We start from the raw sequence: 20,433 nt of genomic DNA on the forward strand, positions 1-20,433 counted from the left end.
TTGGCTCTAATTTTTCTCTTCATTTATTTAACATGATGTTATGGTTGCCCAAGAAATACCTCTGAAAGAAGTAAATTAGCCTTCCCTCCATATTTCTTAGGTATCCACAAATTATTTTATGATAAATCAAAATGAAATAAGCTCAAGATATTCAGAAGTTTGTCTTCTAATCAAACATATTTACAGATTATAAAACTAACATACTGTGATCATCCTGCATGATTTTCCCTGTAGCACAGTACCTAAAACTCCTCTGAATCAAGTAAATGATCTTGTTATCTCTCTCTCTCTTTTTTTTTTTTTTTTTTTTTTTTTTTTTTGGGGGGGGAAGGGGGGGAAGAGAAAAGTATGTGCTTTGAAAAGTCTTTGAAAAGGGTAATAGAGAACCTATCACAACCCTCAGTTGGTAATTTCAGTGGTTCATTGTCCTCTGTTGCAAATCTACCCTTTAGCTCACATCTGCCTAATTTCAATTCCTTGCTCTAGGTTTTGTTGTCCTCTGGCAGACTGAGGCTCATGCATTGCCAGATTTCCTTTCCCAGGGAAGGTGCTTGGGCAGGGCAGGAGCCCTTGCTGCTGCACTGGAGATAGACATTTCCTTGTTTTTCACTTAAGACTGTAGCTCTGTCCAGCTCCCTGCCCTGAAGCCTGCTCTCCCTTTCAAACTTCACTCTCCAAAAATCTTTGTATATAACATGGCTTTCATTTTTCTTCCAGATCACTGATAAAAGTGTTAGTGAACTTGGTTCAAGAAGACATCAGTTGAGAGCCACTAGAAAGATATTTTTTGCTTTCTGTTAACTTTGGAGATGTATCAGCTGGTTTCTGTCCAATCCATCTAGTGTATTTTTGTATCTTTCTAGCCTCTTCATTAACAAATCTTGCAAGACCAAGGCTTCCATACAGAGTCCACGTGTCTCAGTCACCGAAATATGTAAATTCCTAATTTGCTGGCAGAAACCATACAACTGCCTTCTAATTCCCCATTAAGTAAATCTCACATTAGCTATTGATTCAACATTATTTGTTTGTTGTCACAAGAAAGGAACTCGAAAAAAAGGGTTTACTGTAGGTAAGAGGCTGTGTGGAAGAACATCTGTTCTCACTAAAAACATCAGTTTATTGCCTAGCATTAATTGCCAGCACCAGGATGATACAGCAGTGCTTCAGAGTAAAACCACCCAAGGCCCCCACACTTTAACATCAGCATGGGTCTTCTAAACAGCTTGAGTAAAATAAAAGTGCTCTTTGCCCATGTAAATAACATTTCCCAGCAATGCACCTAATGTAGAAAGCAAGGGTAGCTTCTCTAGGAAATTGAAGGAAAAATAGGCCTTGTCCAAAAAAAACCACCCATCACAGCCTTTTTTTTTTTTTTTTTTTTTTTTTTTTTCCAATTTTCCTTTTTCTTTGTTTTCTGTTAAGGGGAGGGGGAAGCTGCGAGAAGGCTCAGGCAGAGACAAAAGACGAGATTTGTCTTCAAATAGCAGCACTTAAATGCTAAGCCCCAGCCACGGCAGGTGTTTCAATCCCTGATGAGCAGGTGCAGCAAACTGGCTATTGGGTCTTGCAATGCCCTCCAGCCAGATTAGACCATTCATTCATGGAAAGAAAAGGAATGTGCAAAGCCACTGGGGATCTGGCCAAACGCTGGGTGACTCTCAAGACCGCCAAGCTCCGAAAGTGCCCAAGGCCAAAATAATGGGAGCCTCCACTCGCAGTGCCTGCCTTGCATCTGTTGCTCTGTCCCCTCGAGTGAGCGCGGCAGAGCGGCTGCCACCACCCTGCGCCTGCCCCATGTGCGCTCTCACCCTGCACCGTCCCCTGCCAGCACTGCCGTCCCTCTTGTCTCTTCCTTCTCTTGGGCAGGAGGGCAAGGAAGGAAGCATTGCTGGAATGCCCTCGTTCTCCCTTCGGGGACTAAGAGACCCAGAGGGCAGCCCACATCCCCTGCCCCATGGGCGGGCTGTGGGGGCAGGAAGAGGAGCTGCGCTGCTAAGGCTGTGTGCGGGACTGCACACGCAGCACTGCGGGCTCAGCCTCTGCAGCCTGTGCGTCTGGGCTCACCTGCAAGTTGAAAGGCTGAGAATTTCTCTTGCTTGCTTCAAGCCGACAGTTTGAGCTGGAAAAGCATCACTCCAATGAGGAGGCCCTCGAGGCATCCCCTGACACGTGGGCAGCCCAGGCAGGGTGACATGGTGAGAGCGGCTCCTCAGCAGCAGCCCTTCACCAGGCATTTGGGTCCCACACCCCGTGTGGTTGTGCCTGTGTGGGATGGGGCTGTGGGGGAGACACGTGTTTCTCCTAAAAAGCTGCAAAATGCGAAACAGCTGAGTGGCGCCTGTGTGGGGGCCATACTGCCAGCAGCTGGCGGCACCCCACACAACTCCACGGCTGCCCGTGAGGGGACAGTGTGCCACATGCATTCCTGGGGGGACACAAAGTGCCTGCACAGCCCGGGGGCCCTGCTGGGTGAGCATCACTCCTCTCACTGCTCTGGTCGTCTCTGTGGGTCACACCTTTCACCTCTTTACCCCCTCCTCAGCCACACACAGCCTCCTGTTTCCCCATTCCTGTTTCCCCACACCCTGCAAAAATGACACGGCAGCAGGTGTGTTTGAGGCAGACCCCCCAGTCCTGCATTTGTCATTTGTGGATGGGATATATGGTAGCCCAAAAACCAGCAAAGAAATCATATGTGTTGGCAAAGGGCAGGATTCTTCCACCTCCTGCTTATTAGCTCCAACAACTACCATTAAAACCGACACCTCATTAATGGCTTGTAATGAGCACCAATAAAGCATGTGCTGGTAAATAGTAAATATATGTGGTTATTTGAGATGGCAATTACAAGTGTAGCTGATGTTGTTGGATGACTCAGTTCTGAAATATTATGGTTGGGCAGGATTGCACCAGCTAGTCACAGCTTGGTAACAAGGAGCTGGCAGATTGACCAGGCCTTCCTCCCCCTTGGAGGATGCTGCCTGCTTTCCTTCCATTTTCTCAGGCAGCTCAGTGGGTGTGACAAACGAGCATATTCTCTGATGCATATTTGTGCAGAAAATATCTTACTGCCTGTAACAGTGCCAACAAATACCTGTAGAAAAAAATTCTGCTAGGAATCAAGCTGTATGACCAGGATCTGGGAAAGCTCTTAGAAACATGATGAATTGTAAGCATCACTTGCTCCACTGGAATGGGTATAGAAGTAGGTAGAGTGTAGGTGTTTGTGGAATAGTCTGAGAGTTCAAAAACACTTTGCAAAGCCCAAATTATGGTTCTAAACCCTTATGTATGTAGGTAAAAATGCTACTTATTCAGAGAAAGGTGCTACTTATTCAGAGAAAGAACCTAGGGAACTTGAGGGAGGAAGGATCTAAAAAACCAAAACACATAATCACAAGGTACCTCATCAGGGAAGAGTATGGCAGCTGGTGACAGGGAGGAGGCAGGCAGCAGGATGTCTGCTCCCTGTGCTTGGGAGCCAGCCTGATGATGTTGTCTACTCCCTGTTCATTTCTTGCCCTTGTGGTGTAGCTCCTGAAGGTTTTTTTAAAAAATTCAACCTAAATTCCCACAGTGGAAAGTACAAAGCATTATTATTCTGACTGTGACTACATGGGAACTGAAACCAAAGAGACAAGTCTGTTATTCTGGTAAGGGCACTTTCATGCAAAGCAGTCACCAGCTGGGTCTGCCCTGATGGCATCAGTTTCAGGTCTGATGGCTTCACTGGGGACCAGAGCATCTTGTCAAGCTGGAGGGGTGAAGAGCTCACCCAGGACAGGGCAGGCTCAGAGGTGGCTTTGGACACATGCTTTCCCCCAGGTTTTGGGTAGCAGCATGGGAAGACTACTACAAACTCACCATGGAGGAGCCATCAGGACAGGCACCTCCATGAAGGAGTATCTTACTCAGACCCCACTTTCTCCAGGCTTCCATGTGCTGCAAAGACTGCCCATGGACGATGGATGTGGAAGACACACCCCATAGGCAGCCTTCAAGTTACCAAGATTGTGCCTCCACCTGATTAAATGACACCTGTTCTGTCACCTGTGAGCTTACTGGCTTAGAAAGGAGGGATGAATTTGTCCCAGATGGCCAAAATACTGTTCAAAAGGTTATTTCAGTAATTTGCCTGACAAATAAGTGCTAAAAAACCCTTAGAAGAGTCTAAACAACTTCAGTTTTGTCAGGCTGGCTCAGCAAAGGAAAGTCTTTAAAAATTAATCATGGGAAAAATAACCTGCCTTATTCCCTCACAAGAAGGGGCAGGAGACAACACTGGTTATTCCTGCAGCTGTCTCCTCAGACTGACCCCCAAGGTTGGATGACACCCTGGAAGAGTGGGAGAGCATGGGGCAGGGACATTTCAGCTTAGCAAACACGGCACAGCAGTGATTTTACTCTGCAATCATCATAAGCATTAGGGGAGAGAGGAAAGGGAAGATCAACAAGCTTTCATAGTGCAAACATACATTCTGGTCTGGCAGCACTGCATTGCAGCCATCCTCTCTCAGGCTCTTTGGGTGGGCATGTTTACAGCACAGAGCACAGAGCACTAGCAGGGGCATGAGGAAAGCATCACAGCTGCAGCAAAGAAAAGTTTGGTTAGACCTCCTGAGTTCATCAGAGCATTCCTGATTTTGGGAGGCAGATGACACCTATCTACAGCAGGCAACCCTTTGCACACAGAGGGTACAGCGGAGTGCGGTCCTCCCTGTGTCCTGTGTACACCAGCACCACCAAGCATGCAGCCCTCATTTTCTGGCTCTTCTTCTGTCTTGATAAATGGTCTAATGCTCGTCTCAAAAAAGCTTTTCAAACGAGACTCCTTGTGTACCCCCAACTTCAGATGCAGTAATGAATGAAGGGTGCAAAGTGGCACATTTGCCCTTGATTTTTCAGGTTCTGTAGATGTCTCACGGTTTACATTTTGGAGGCATCTTTAGCATGTTTCTCACCCCTTTCACCTAAACAGCCTTTCTTCTGTAATAAACTCCTGTAGCATCAAGTCACTCTACCCCAGGTAGAGCCCCAGGGCAGATGAACACCCTCCTATGTATCTACACCTTGCTGGCAGGCTGCAGGTTCACGCACACAATTCTATGTGTCATTTTACACAACCAAAATGTAGCTGCTGAGATTGAGCGTGGATCCTTATGGGGCTGGCTTGAATACTTCCAGGCTGATTCCTTGCAAGCATTTTTTTTTTACCTCCAAAACACTGTGTCTATAAAGTGAGACCAAAGAAACCTGGGGCTTGAAAAATCCTAAGACATTATCATTTTCACTGCCAGTGCTGCAACTGCCTCCTTTGATATGTTCCAGACAGAAGCTGTAATTTGGCATGGATTTTGCTCCCCTATTTGTATAGTGTGCCAGGTGCCTTGCTGTTCATGAACCCAACCACACTGCTACTAAGGAGCCAGGAAAGCAAACAAGCAGTGGTGACATGCCAGTGGTACAAAATACTCTCATCTCTGAAGGCCAGCAGAGAGGGCAGGGGTGTAAGGCATGAGCTAATACCCGAACGGCAGCCAAGAGGTTGAATGTGCCTTCTCATTTCCTCTGCTTCAGGAGGTTAAAGGTGGGCCTTTCATGTTCCTTAAGTGTAGCTTTGGTTTTGATGACTCAAACTAATCACACATGGTTGGACACCTATATTTATAGTAGATTTTGCCTCCTGATAGCTCTCCCACCACCATGGAGCTTTCTATCCTTTTAAGGAGGAGCTGGGAGTTATCAGCTAGTTGAAATTAATATTTAATTGTATCCTAATTTCAAATGCTTCATCCTTTTTTCTTGCTTGCCACAAGCCCATGATTGCTTGTTTCCTTATCTAGTGTGCCCCCCTCACTCGCATGCTGTCCCCAGCTTGCTTGGCAGCAAGCTCTGCAGACACAGGATTTGTCCAAGTCCTCCTCCCAGCTCTCCCAGTAACCTTTGCAGGAAGAAGTTTCCCATTAAATGTGAGGTGTTAACTGTTCTCCTGCCTACATATTCCAAGATGTTTCCTGCTCATATTTCAGGAGCGGTCTGCAGTGTTGCAACCCCCACTGGGGCCGTTCTGTCAGTCCAAGCATTTAATTAGCTAATTACAACCTGCTGACATGAATACACAGAATATGGTGTTCGAAGAGCAATTTTTTTTTCAATTCATTTATTATTAACCCCCAGTAAACATCTGATATGCTCTTCCCCGAGGGGACAGAGTGGTAATTGGTCCCTTGAACACTGAGTTCCCTTTCTAATCTGCCTGAGCTGGAGCCGAGTGTCACCATCTGTCAGTGTTTGCATATACAGCCCACTGCGCGTTTCACGTGGTGAAAGGGGAGAAAGGGAAAAAGGAAGCAGGAAAATCTCAGGGAAGGATTTTGAATGTAGTCAGGTCCCAGCTCCTCTGCCTGTCACTCACGGCTCGCACATCTGCACCCGTCCCGGCAGGCGGTGCGGAGGGCCCAGATGAAATGCCCTGCCCAGGGTGCTGCGCTAATTGGCCTGGCTGTCGTTAGCCCTGCTTTCTTCCCTGCTTCATCAGGCATCTGTATCATGTCTGAGGTAGTGGTGGAAATTACTCTCCCCTCCAGCATTCTGACCAAAGTGCCACAAAGCAGCGATAGCTGGGCAATTTTTTTGGAGGGGACAAGGATGTCTTACAAATACAAAATTATATGGGCACCTGATCCTGGGTGAAGCATCATAACAGGAGACTCTCTGTTGAGCACAAATCTACCAAAGGAGGCTTGGCTGATTAACTCAGTGCTACTGAAAGGAAAGAAACTGTTTGTGTTAAAGCAGCTCCAACAAGTTCCCTTGGTGCTGTTCCATTTGGAGCTGCGGCAGTGTGAGTCAGGATAGAGACAATCCCTTCTCCAAAGAGCCAGGAAGGGCTTAGGCAGCAGCAGGGGAGTGGGAGCAAGAAGCAGAGGATCACAGCAGGGCAGGGTGGCTGCTGTAGTGTGCCCAATGTGCACAGCTCAGATGCCTTATGCCCACCACACCAAGCTTCCCCTCCACCAGTATCAGAAAGGCTTAAACCAAACTCCCAAGTACTGACATAAAAACCCCCCAGCAACTCAGGAAACTTCCAGAAGACTTCTTTATGGTATTTCAAAGCATCTAGACATCAGTACTGCTCCAGTACTTGCTTTCTATGAATGCAGCACTGATTGCCAAAATGTAGTAAATGCTAGGAATTATCTAGAAAAACCAAGGTTTTCGACTTTGATTGCACCCATAAAGACATTTCTGCTTAATATGTTGAGGAGTCTCCCCAATGGTCTCTGGTGTTTTAACAGTGGTACATGTGAGGGTCCACAGTTATATGGAAAATACAAAGTGGAAACATAGAAAGAAGCATGTGAATCTGTGAAAGAAAAGCGGTAAGGGACCTTTGATTACAAGTAACAAAAACTAGCTTATAGTCCCATTAAATGTTTTCAAGATATCAACAACAAAAGTACACATCAGTCTTTGAAATTATGAAAATGTAATTTGCCCACATCCACCTCGGAAGAAAACGAAGCAGAATCCAGAGGTAACAGAAAATTAAATAACAAATAAATACACGAGAAAAAGAAATAAAATTTGTGTCAGGGGATAATGCAGGAACACCAAGTACATTGAGCTGGTTGGTTGAAAGGCAGATGACTGTAGACAGATTGTCTCTGTGCCACTCTGCACAGATGGGGAAAACTGGTGGTTATCCAGAACTTGCCCTGTAAGAGTCAATCAAGCATGGGCAGATAACATCACTGAGCCTGAGACCCACATGTTCAACCCTTGGAGGAGAAAAAAAACTGATACTGCTGGGTGGTTTAAACAGAGACTAACTTCTGGCTAGACTTCTTTGGCTCCAGAAATTGATGTTATCAGTGCTGTGGCTCTGACCCCACCATGGCTTTTTGCATGTGTACATAGCAATGAGCCCATCACAAAGCCAGTTAACAGCATTCTCTACAGCAATGTATAAATTCTAATTACTTCTGATGTAAAACACAGGAAAAAAATTCTACTTTTGGAGACCTTGAGGAGCTGTTGTTCTTTAGAAAGCCTTGACTTGTAGTTCAGGTACAAGCTAGTGATATTTTGTCATCCTGAAAGCTCATTCAAAGTTTCTAAGGGAAAAACCTCTGCTATGCACAGATGTCAATGAGAAGGCCAGAAATGGTGGGTTTACAGAGTCCACCTCAGCCTTTAGATCTGGGAACCAAGAATGAAGTTAATCTTACTTCAGAAACATTTGGTTGTTGGATCTGGTCCCTCTCCTTCTGCAAAAGAAAGTTACATTCTGATACAATCTTGCATGTGTGCTCCCATACACCAAAGGTGTGCACCTGTCTCCTTATGGGAAATATTTTTGCTCCAGGTCTCTGTGGATGGGTAGAATGAGCCTCAGCATCAGGCTGACAGCAGCATCTCCTTAGAGGAGCCCTGTAAAACAGCAGTTTTGGGTGTCAGGGCATCCCCATACACATATCTGCAGGTGCCCATTTTGCTCTCCAGCGGGGCCTGATAGGACACCATTCCATGGGAAGGGAGAAAGCTGTGTGTTTCTGCCTTGATAGGGGTGGCACGGCCATGACAGTGAGGGTGGAAAGCTGCTGGTGGTGATGCTCCAGAAAACAGCTGTTTTTGTTAATTCACCTAAAGCTGCTTAGAGCATGGAGGCATCCCCAGTACAGCTCCAAGGCCCTGTTGCTGCTCTTCCCTGTGTGGAGCTCCCCTGGTACCTCCACCACCCTCAAAGCAAGGCTCGGGCAGGCACCAGGCACTCCCAGCTCACAGTTTTAAGCCTTCCTTCCATGGATAGGGGATTTCCATTCACAGCCCTGGCTGTTCTGGATGAGCAGAGGACAGGGCCCTTGTCATGGGCCTTGGTGTATTTGTGTTCAGCAGATTTTGGGTAGATGCCATGTACAGATGGATATAGAGCTTTTCAGCTGTTCCCTTGTTGTTTGCTGCAACAAAAGAACACAATAATTTCACTGAACCCTGCTGATAGTGAAGAAAATGTTTCTCTTCTCTTTTAGATACCCTGGGGGCTTTTTTTACCTTTTTTTTTTTTGCTTTTTTTTTTTTTTCTTTAATGTGGTATTATTCAAACAGGTTGGCAACTGACAACTGAGATCATGATGGCAAAGACAGTTTAAAAAAATATCATGAATTAATTATTTTCTCCCATGCCTGGCTGTATCACTTATCAGGCCTTCAATGGGAGCACTGGCCCAGCTCCCTTACCACGTGCACACTAATGGCTTGCTCCTCTATTATCCTTTTGATCAGACACAGGTGGACAACAAGGCCTCCTCCTTGTCTGTTGAAAAAGGTGCACACTGTTGTCAGGGTGATTATATCTAATTACATCCCAGTTAATTATCAGACCTGAATAATTATGGCAGAGCTACTCTCCTCCAGAGATAGGTGCATCTTCCAGATGTCACACTGCGGTCTCCACAGGGCAATTTCCCAAGACCTTTTGTTGGGATGTGCTGGCTGCAGGAAGGGGCTGTGAGAGAGCTGCTGAGACCCATCAGAGATAAAACAGTCTAGTGGTCTTCACCTGCCCTCCCTAAGCTCACAGCTAACTGGGTTGAGTTGCTTTCTGCTATACTAGTAGCAGAGCCCCCATTCCCCTCCTGCTACACCACAGCAGGGGTGGAGGAGGTAGAGAAAAATCGAGATTGGGATGAAGTGAGGGGTGGGGAGGAAGGGATTTTATTTCTCTTTATTCTACTCTGAGCTGTTTGGTAAGAAATTTTTTTCCCCAAGTGGAGTCTGTTTTGCCCATGACAGTAATCAGTGAGTGATCTCTCCTCACCCTTATCTTGACCCACAAGCCTTTTGTTTTATTTTCTATCCCTTGCCCAGCTTAGTAGGGAGGAGTGGCTTTGGTGGACACTTGGTACTGAGCCAGGTCAACCCACATCTCATGAGTGATGCTTATGTGTGTGTCCTGATGGACTAGATCAGGTGACAGCAGTCATCTCAATCCCCATGTGTTCATATTGCCTGCAGCTTCTGTACAGTCTCCTCAGCCTGGATCTAGCTGTTCTCTGAAAGCTGTGAACATCTCTGACAACCTGAAAACAGAAAATTTATTTTTAAAAAAATTTATCTATTGGATTTGAAGTAATATATGACTGGTTTCACTTCAAAGGCTACTCCGGAATCTGCACTGTAGGCAAGAGCAAGAAAGAAACATCACAAAGAACAGCCTAGACATTTATCTAAAGACATGCATGTCAAGCATGCACGACTTTATAATAGTTTGTATTAAACCCACTTGAATATTTAATTTCATGCCATAATTGCATCGCTATGAAGACACAACAGAGACTTCTGTCATAGTTGTTTTCCTAGGTGCTTAACCCAAAATGTTGCATCCTCATTGTCACTTGGGGAAAAGAAAATTAAAAGCATAAAAATAAAATAAAATACAAACTATCAGCTTCCAAGTTCCTTTAGTATAATTCTGACCTTCTCTTTATAGTATGAATGTCAAGCCTTACTTTGAGTCTCAATATGATCTTGGGCTCAGGAGATCCATCTGCATTAACATTTGAATTTGATTCTGAGATGTGATTTTGAACTGTTTCTCCCTGTGGTCCTCATGTAACACACTTTGCTTCACAGGGTGGAGTGATAATTTCTACCTAGTCCCTTTCCATTGGATGAATATAAACCACAGTGCACACACCAGGAGTGCAACTGAATGTCTGTTCTGTGGGATCAGGGCAGATGTAGTCCCATGTAAAAGTCCCAAGGGCACATAGCATGAGTGGTGGGTCCCCAGCACCTGCCACTCACTCCACAAGCCCACTCCTACCATGACAAATCACTCAATGTTACAGGTTTAGCAACTGATATCTGGTGGCATTGAGCCCAACGATACATGTGCTAAACAATTTCCCTTCTTAATTAGCTCTGAACTACTATTTTTCCAAATCTCTCATTCCTCTCTTGTTTCTGAATTGTAACACAGGTCAAATAGGTTTTCTGTTTGCTAGCAGTAAATCACAACCTACTTTTATGGTATTTATACAACATCAGCACTTTTTTCAGCTTTTTAAACATGTAAACTGTCCAGTCCTTTCAGTCTTTTCTCAGATGGGAAATTTCACACGCCCTTTTCCATTCCTGTCACCTTTCTCTGAACTCTGTCTTGCTCTGGTGCAGGCTCCTTGTGAAACTCGGGAGTATTGGGTGTCCAGTCCTGCATATGTTATTCCAAATGTGAATGCATCATCAACTTACATAATTAATTGCTTGCATTTTACACATTATTCTCTATCCTGTTCCTTTTGCAGTCTAACATCTTGGCTGACCAATAAATTAGAGCTGTGCTCTGCATCCAAATGACCACAGAGACATCCACTGTGACACTCAGCTGCCTTTCCCAAGCCACTGCAGCTCATTGAGAGCCCTGCAAGGCATATGAGCACATCCATTTTTTTTCTCCCCTTCAGTGTGCAACACTTTGTCTGAACAGAGCTGAACCTTGTATGACACCATGTCACCCATTCATCTAGTCAGATAAGGTGCCTCTGAAGTTGCGCACAGACTTTTCAGAATTTGACTAATTCTGTATTTTTAGATTTGGTGGATTCACAACCACCTTTTTTCCAGATCTTTCCTGCATGTTCTGGGCAATCCAGGAGGCCATATGGATCCTTAAATAACCTGAAAGGCAAATTTTTGCTATGATGAAAAATAGATTTAAACCTTCCTTCTTTTTTTTCCTGCCTCAGAGCTCAATAAAACTCTCAGACGAGCAGACATTATACGGGAATCTTTTTTTCTTTCCTTTTTTCTCTCTCCTCTCTCAGTATCCAGGCTGTCCCACACATACAGGTGCAAGCAGAAGAAAACAAAGTCCATTAAAAGTCAGCAAGAGGAGAAATCTTTCTCCAAGGCCACTCCATAACACTGAGAATAGCTATGGTACACACTGGTATCCACTAACAGCTTTGTGCCTATTAGGAGTAATGTCCCTCTATTATACTGTAATTAAAACACCACCATTTACCTTTATTTCTGTGTCAGCCCATATTTGTCTGAGGTTTCAGGAGCACTGTGTGTCTGTCCCTATTTTTATTTCAGTTTTATTTTTGGGATTAAGCAATGCATGATACAGCGTTGCCCAAGATTGGCAGACTCCAATGTGGCATGGAAGAGACGGACAGGAAAGGTGCCAAGCAGGAATTAAGTCTGCATTCTGCCAGAACAATGCCACATCATACAGACGTGTCCTGGAGCACACAGCACCCTAGTGATAATTTCGCAGAATTAATTTTCCCAAAATGAAAAAAGAAAAAAAAAAAGGCAACAGCACAAAAAGGATGAGGCAAATTACCAACACTAATCAGTCTCTCTCTCTCTTCCTTTTCCCCTTGTATGATAATTATGATAATTAACAAGCTAACAAGCTTCTAGTAAAAACAGTTCCAGAATTTCAATGTATAATTAATATTTACATCCATAACAAGTTGTCATTTATGGTGCATGTTGATTTTCTTTTTTCAAAGGAAATTGTGCTTTGTACTCAGAAAAGAAAAATCCTTCAAGAACATGCACTAAAAAGGCATCCTAAATTCAGAAATCTTGTCCTTATTTGCTATTTATTTATGCAGGGATATGCAAGTGTTTTAACACCTGGGTTTATACAAATTATGAGTGCACATATGTAAATAGATGCAGTTTAATCTTTTTCTTCACAGAAGGCCATAAATCCACACCATACTCAAAGTCACCTGTGTGCCAGGTGAGTCCTTGCACATCAACTTTGTATCATCTTTTAGTGACCTGTAAAACCAAGTTCAGGTGACCAGTCATTTGCAGAAATGATGGGCTCTTATTATGCAAAACAGCTGCTTGTTCTCGCATGTTTTCTTCAAGAAAGCTGCATCTGTAGTTTTCCACCTGCTGGGAAATACAGAGCAAGAGGCAAGGACTTCACTATAATAGGCTCAAATTTCTCAGTGCTCATGCAGGGTGGCTCAGGCTTGGATAACACAGTGATGATGGACAAGAGTTGCCTAGAGAAATAACAGCCACTTCTCTTTGAGTATAAAACATCACCCGTGGGCAGCTGGGTAATTGGCTCCAACCAACACCCTAAAACTGCAGCTCCTGTGTTACAGCTGAAAGATGCTATAACCTGAGAAGACTGGTACTATCTCAAGGGTAGGTTTTGATTTGAGTTCTTCTAAACTCATCCATATGTGATAGCTCTTGTCTCACCTTATGGCAAATGGCTGTCCTCAGATTCTCAAAAAACGATGGCATTTCAAAGGAGTAACCAAAGGAGATGGGACAATGATTTACATGGCACCAAAAAATAGGTTAAAGGATGAAGAAAATCTCCAGAGATATACACAGAAGAGATGCATTGAGAGATTCCGCCAACACAAATTCTGGCAAGATTTACTCTTCTTATTCATTAATATTTGATCCAACAATGTATGTTCTTTGGCCAGTTGTTTTTCAGGTTTTGTCCTCCCGACAAGTTCAATAACCAAAGGAAGTGTGGGCGATAAGGTGAAGGGCTTGTTCCACCAGTGCAGCCCCAGGGCAAGGACGATGGTGCTGCAGGGTGGGAACCAGCTCAGCCTCCAGCTCCCTCCGGTGGAGACCACAGCCCATGCTCCCGAGGCATCTGCTTGACAGGAGGGTTGGGAATAGGGAAGAAGGGGAAGAGAAAGGGAGGGAATACACACTGGGGAAACCAGAGCGGCCTTGGGTCTCTTTAACACACAAGTATTCCAGAAAAGGAAAGGCACTATAAATATGCACAGCCTAGAGAGAAACTCAGGAATAGTCAACTTCAGAAGGGAGTCAACGCTTTTTATTTAAATTGGAACCTAAGGTAGATTTATCCATAAGTGAAGCTGATCCTGAATTCTGGCATTGCGTCTTTACTAGATGAGATGAAATATGTGGTCTAGATGTACAGTCAAGTCCACAGAACCTGAACTAATTGAAACACTTCATTAAATCAGTCACATCTCAGCTGTGGAGCATAAGCATTCATCTACACCAAGTAATAATTCTGTACAATATTTCATGGCAACAATAAAAAAGAAGAGTCATGACCTTCTGCTTTGATAAACTTTGTTTAGCGAAGTCATCTTGTCACTGTTTCCTAAGCAACTGGCAAACTTTGAACAAATTCCTTACAAAAATACTGCACTCACCTTGCTTGAATACTTGCACAAAACTGATTGAATATACACAAAAAGTCAGAACAGAAATGCACCTAGCATGCAAACCTAGAAAATGCCTTCTAAGCTCTGACTCCTGTAGTTATTTTGAGCCTGGAGCTGGGTACTTTGCCATGATGAAATATAGAAGAAGTATTGCACACAGGATGCTCAACAGCTGTTGGGCCATACATTTGATTAATAAGGGCAAAATAATGACACAGGAGACTTAGATTTTTTTCCACGAAGCATTTCACCTGCTACCATATGGCGTTTAATTAAGAAACTAGGACACTACAAGATACAAACTCTTAGATTAAATTTATTAAAAAATTAACTGATACTTCTCAAAGTGCAATTTGAAGTGGGAAATCTTTGTTGTGGGCTTTAATCTCCACTAAGTGGGTGTGACTTCTATATATATAACATATATTTATATCTATCTTTATCAGCAGGGAAAAAAAATTAGCATTGCAGGTGGCACAAGATAGCACTTCCATTTATCTATGTGCAGTTCAAGAATTATGGTAGGAGTTAGGCAGTTCAGATGGCCCTCTAAAGCCATAAAATATTGTGATGGAATGAAATCCCTCATCTACTGTGGAAACTGAAGCATTTCTCTGCTGTCATCAGTGACTTACTAGCTGTGCACTGATCCAAAAGTGTGAATATTTAGAGACTGTTTAGGCAAGGAAGCAGTTCAACAGCTATATGGAGGCAAATTAACAGCAGCAGTGCTACTGTCAGTAAGAAGGAGGATGCAACACTGCTTTAAGAGGGACTAAATAATAAGCTTCAGATGAAAGAGAGGAAATAGGAGGGACACATTCTTTTCTTGCAGAAAGAACATATCTACCTAGCCATGATCCTTAGTGAAGACTACCAAATGGAAAAGAAGTTGAAAAACTTAGATAGCTTCACCGCTTCCCAACTCTTCTGAAAGATAAGAAATAAAATTAAGACATATATATGTGTGTATATGTGTGTACGTGTGCTTATTATTTCTTCAGAGCTTTCTCTCATGTTGTTCTAAGCAGTTTGTAACACTGTGTTAGACCCTGCGACAAAGCCTGTCTGTGTCTTTGCATGCTTGTACTGGGTCTGCAGCCCCAGAGAAGCCCCGAGGAGGCCACTCTGGAAATGGCTGGATGTGCAGTGGGAGTCTACAGCTCACAGCTAAAAGGCAAGACCCTTTCCTGACACCCCACATTGGCCTGTGAGAGATCCCATAATGAAAATTCTGGTTAAAGACAATTTTGGCTCACTTTGGACTGACAGTGAACAAACACAAAAACATTTCTCACACGTGGGAAACATTGCTTCTTACTCAGTGGTGAAGTAAAAATTTGACATGGACTTTATCACATCCTTGGAGGATGCCTCAACAAAGCCTCACTTACTGAACATGCAAGCTTTATTATCAGCACAGGAAACTCAATTTTCTTGGGAAAAGAAGACCACTGGCTGCTTTATTCAGCTAGGCTCTTTCTGATAGTTTGGGTTCAGATCATGGGCACTATGACCCACATCTTAAAATTAAAAGTCATCACTATGCTGAGCATCAAGATTTTCAAAGGCCCCCTGTTTGCGCCTCGTCTTCTTACAAGCCATTCACATAAGGGGAAATAAAGAGCTTCACCTTAGTCCAAAAGTGTCAGCATTTGAGTCAATGGCAAACCTGATTTATTTTTTCTCCCAGTAGGTAAGAATGTGCTTCTTTGCAGAACAACAGATTCAATGTGTTTTAAATTAGAGTAGAGAAGGAAACAAATCTGTTCACATAATAAATAAAATTCTCCACCAAGGAAGCACAATGCAAGAATTGTGCTCATCTCAGAATATGGCTGCAATAGGGACATAATCCAGAATGGCTACTCTGTTAACTTCCAGCTTGGACATACTCACTTTATATGGAGTGCTGCCTACATTTAGCTGGTTTTGGAGGTGAAAACTCCCTTTTGTTCTCAGGAGAAGAAGTGTCATCTACCACTCCCTTGACTCAGCCCAGGACCATCCTTTATTCTCCACCAGTGCTAACCCATTATTTTAAGTTAAAAGCCCCTCATTGCTAACACTAATCTAAAACAATTCCTCAGGAATCAACATAAGTTTTTCATGTAAGCATGGGATCTGTATACAGCGAAGGAGGGAGAGATGAAGAAATGAAGAAAGGAAAGGAAAGCAAGGAAGCCCATGCCCAAGACCAGGAGCCTTGACTATACTGATCATAAAACATAAGAACAAGTAAAATTGTTTGTATTTTATTAATGAGAAAGTGAAACTCTCTCTCCCTCACTTTTTTTTTGTCTTCTAAATCTACTCTGTTTCAGCTAGTAGTCATTCCTCCTTTTCCTGTCACTACACAGTCTTATAATTCTTGTACATTCACTGTATTTTACCTTATGTCAAGTATGACTCTGAATTTATGAATACCATGACTTGTCCATGTGTCTCATTGGACCATATGCTGCATGCATCTTTCTCAGCCTTAGAGATTCCAAATGTGTAGGCACCATTAGAACCAACTTCCCCAAATCAGCTCCATTTTCGCACTCTACACACATGGCTCTTAGTCACACTTTGCATGCAAGAAAGCTTCATACAAAACAAGTGATCTCTCACCCGAAAGGGAGAGCAGAGAAGTGCCGGGGACATGGTCACAGTCCCCAGTCCCCATTCTTGTGAGTGGGAGCATGGGCTCACTGCCTGCCTTTTTTTCTGGAGCAGGTTGTGCCTTCTGGCCTGTTCTCTGCACTTGCATGGAAAGAAAATGCCCACTGCCTTGTCTTCTTACAGGCCATTCATATAAGGGAAAATAAAGAGCTTTGCCTTAGTCAGAATGTGTCAGCATTTGAGTCAATGGCAAACCTGATTTATTTTTTCTCCCAGTAGGTAAGAATGTGCTTCTGTGCAGAATAACAGAAGACATCCTCCACCAGCCCCTCCTATCTGCCTATTTGTTTTCTCCCAGTTAAGTCTGTGAGGAAATCCTCTTGGTAAAGCCAGTTAATGAGATTAGATAAATGTCTTTGAAACCAAAATGCTGATATAAAAATCAGAACAACAGAGCACCAGCTGGCTTTTCTTTTGCTCATTCAAATGCAGCTGGAACACCACAGCCAGTAACGTGCAAACTGGGAGCGATAATCAATAAGCAGTGAAACAAGAGCAAGATGCCTCTGGAGGAATTTTCCCTTGGTGAGAAAGATGGATTAACTCTAATTCTCAAGGCACATGAACAAAAAACATTTGCCTAAATTCAGACATAGCTTAAATACTGCTCTGGAGAACCGTGACAGCCTGAAATAGCAGTGAAACAAGATCCTCAGGACACAGCCAATGATGATATTTAGTGTAGGCACTGGTGGTTTTTTTTTTGTTTTTTTTTTTTTTTTTTTTTTTTTTTTTTTTTTTTTTTTTTTTTTTTTTTTTAATATGCAAGGTAGCTGCTGCATTGTATAATAAAGAACATATAATAACAATGTCTAATGATTAAAGGCTGTTTAGTTAAGGACACAGGGTGAGAGAATGATATTGCTGACTATTATAACTCTGTGCACACAGAGGCATGCAGTTCTGGGCAGCTTATCCAGCAGGGTGCTGTGTACACAGCAGGCTAAAGGCAGAAACATTAACTAAATCACAAGTTCGGATCATTTATCTTATCGTCGCATGGGGGAAGAGTTTATCTTTCAAGTAGGCACACCTGCTCTCCTTGTAAAACTTCACTCATTCCATCACCAACCGTGTTCTTTCTTCTTGTTCAAACATGCCGCTGCCGGAGTGGGATGGAGCCAAGGGTGGGTGTCCATCCCTCCTGGAGAGAGCTCTCACCTCTGCATCTGCACATCCTGTCTCAGGTGGGAACACCTGCCCATCTCAGGGCTCTGGCCCATGGCAGCACACTGACTCCACTGCCCATTCACATCACCCAACAAGGCTGCCGGGCTGAGATTAAAAATGCTCTACAGGCATTTACGGAAACAACACAAAGTCCTAATTTTGTGCTTCTGCTTATGGAATAAAGTGATGGGAATTAAATTTGGGAATCTGATGAAATTTGAGAGTTTCATTGGATTGTAGTAGTCTAGTGAACTGGATTCAAAATGTCATTAACTGGAATTTCAGATGAAACACGGAAGATCTTCCAAGACAAAATATATGTGAAATGTCAAACCTCTGGCCAAAAGCAGAACTCTATGAGGGTGGCATCAAACCCATGTGGATGAATGATCACCTCAAAAAGTGTACTGAGTTAAGCAAAGATCACATAAATACTAGGAATTGGAATAAGGATCTGAAAAAGTCATGTTAGAATTGACAGCACGTACCACCAATGTGGGAATTATTTCAGTTAATCTGACCTCAATCTTAGGCAAGACTGGTCCTATAGATGAGGAACTAAAACAAGAACAGGTGCAGGGAAATGTTACTGGGCATATCCATGAAATAACAAACCTATTTTATGAGTGTACACTAAAAAAGCTGTGCTTGTTTAACATAAAAAAATATGAAGTCTGAGAAAGGATATGGTTCCATATTATAAATACATTGAAGTGGTATGCAAACACTAGATAGAGAGCAGAGCCACCCAACTAGGGGACAATATTGGCAAAAGAACAACTTAATATGAATGGGCTGTGAAAAGAAACTTGGATACTAGAAGAGGGTTTCTAAGCAACATGGACAAGGTTCTGGTACAGCAGTACAGCAAACAGATGAGTAGGAGAGACAGGTTATTTCAGGTATTTGAAAGATCTGAAAATGATAGTGTGCACTCTGGTTGACCAAATCAGAAGCAGACAGCACCTAGGAGGTCCCTTCTAGTCCCATCCTTGACATTTCTAAATGGTTTTCACTTACTGGAGGGGAAACTATATACACAAAGGTCAAACTCGGTATCTTTGGAAAATTTGTATAAAAACACCTGAATAAATAGAACTGATATTAGGCCAGTTTGTAAAAGTCAAAAGGAAATGAAAGCTTCCTCCTGATTGCTAACAGCTGCAATCCCTGCCATCCAGCAAGGCTGCTGGCAAGAGAATCCTCTCTGCCACCGACCCACCGACATATACAGCCAGTGCACTCATGCTCACACCCTTTTTGCTCAGAGCCTGCAGAAGTCACAGCTACAGATCACCACACTGCACATGCTGGGGTGCAGGGCTCCCTCCATCATACATCCTGCCTTTCCCACAGACAGGCCAGCACCTTGCTTGAACGTTAATCAAAAAAACCTCTCAAAATATCCACAGCATAGGTTTGACACAGCTCATGTGAAATTAAACTCCATGAATCAAGAACATCTATTTGCATATGTGGCTGCTCTTTCCTGACATCAGTCTCTGTCTTGCTTCAGTAGGTTCACCTGCTTAAAAGTAAGGGATACTAAGAAACTCTGTTGGGCATATCTCATATTAGCTGATATAGATAATGAACAAAAAAAAATCCAGTCCCACAGTAACCTCCTTTCTCTCCCCCACCCCACTTCATTATACATATGCAAATCACATGGGAAACAAAAGCCAAAAAAAAAAAAAGTTATAAATCAGCAAATCAGTTAAAATTGTTCAGTATTTCTAGCATGAATAATAGACTGTAAATAAATAAACAACAATGGTGTGTGATAAAGCTTTAAAGCTCACAATGAGATTCCTCATGTCAAGTAACTACTGATTAATTTGAATAGAAATTAACAGCAAACTGGAAGATAATTGTGTAGAAGCTCTGTATCCTGGATCCAGAACGCAGGTGCTGGGACACATCTGCCCTCAAGGGTAGCACAGAGACCATTATTCTTAACCAGAAAACACCCTGTCCCACTTTTACAGCAGAAGACTCAGGAGGACAGAGAAATACTATCAGTTTGATGGCCATCAGTTCTGTAATCATCCCACAGCCAGGTCCCCAGAGGTATATTTAGTATCAGATGCATTTTCAACCAAATAAATATTCCAGACTTCAGCATTAATACACCATTAAAATGACACCATCATGCTACATGGAATACTATAAATTAGACCTTGAATATTAGATGCCAGACAGAAATAGCCATTACTCTCTCCCCTGCCCCTTTCTCCATCACTGCCTACCCTCCCAGAGAAAAATATTTGTAAAGGAAGCAGCTTGTCACAGTGCCTGTGACTTTGAGGCAGACACTCTTTCTCTGTTGATGCAGGTTCCTAAATATCAAGAAATGAGTGCTGGGAGCATCATCTGGGCAACATTT

The sequence above is a fragment of the Sylvia atricapilla genome, chromosome 3 (genome assembly GCF_009819655.1).
Source record: "Sylvia atricapilla isolate bSylAtr1 chromosome 3, bSylAtr1.pri, whole genome shotgun sequence".
NCBI lineage: Eukaryota > Metazoa > Chordata > Aves > Passeriformes > Sylviidae > Sylvia > Sylvia atricapilla.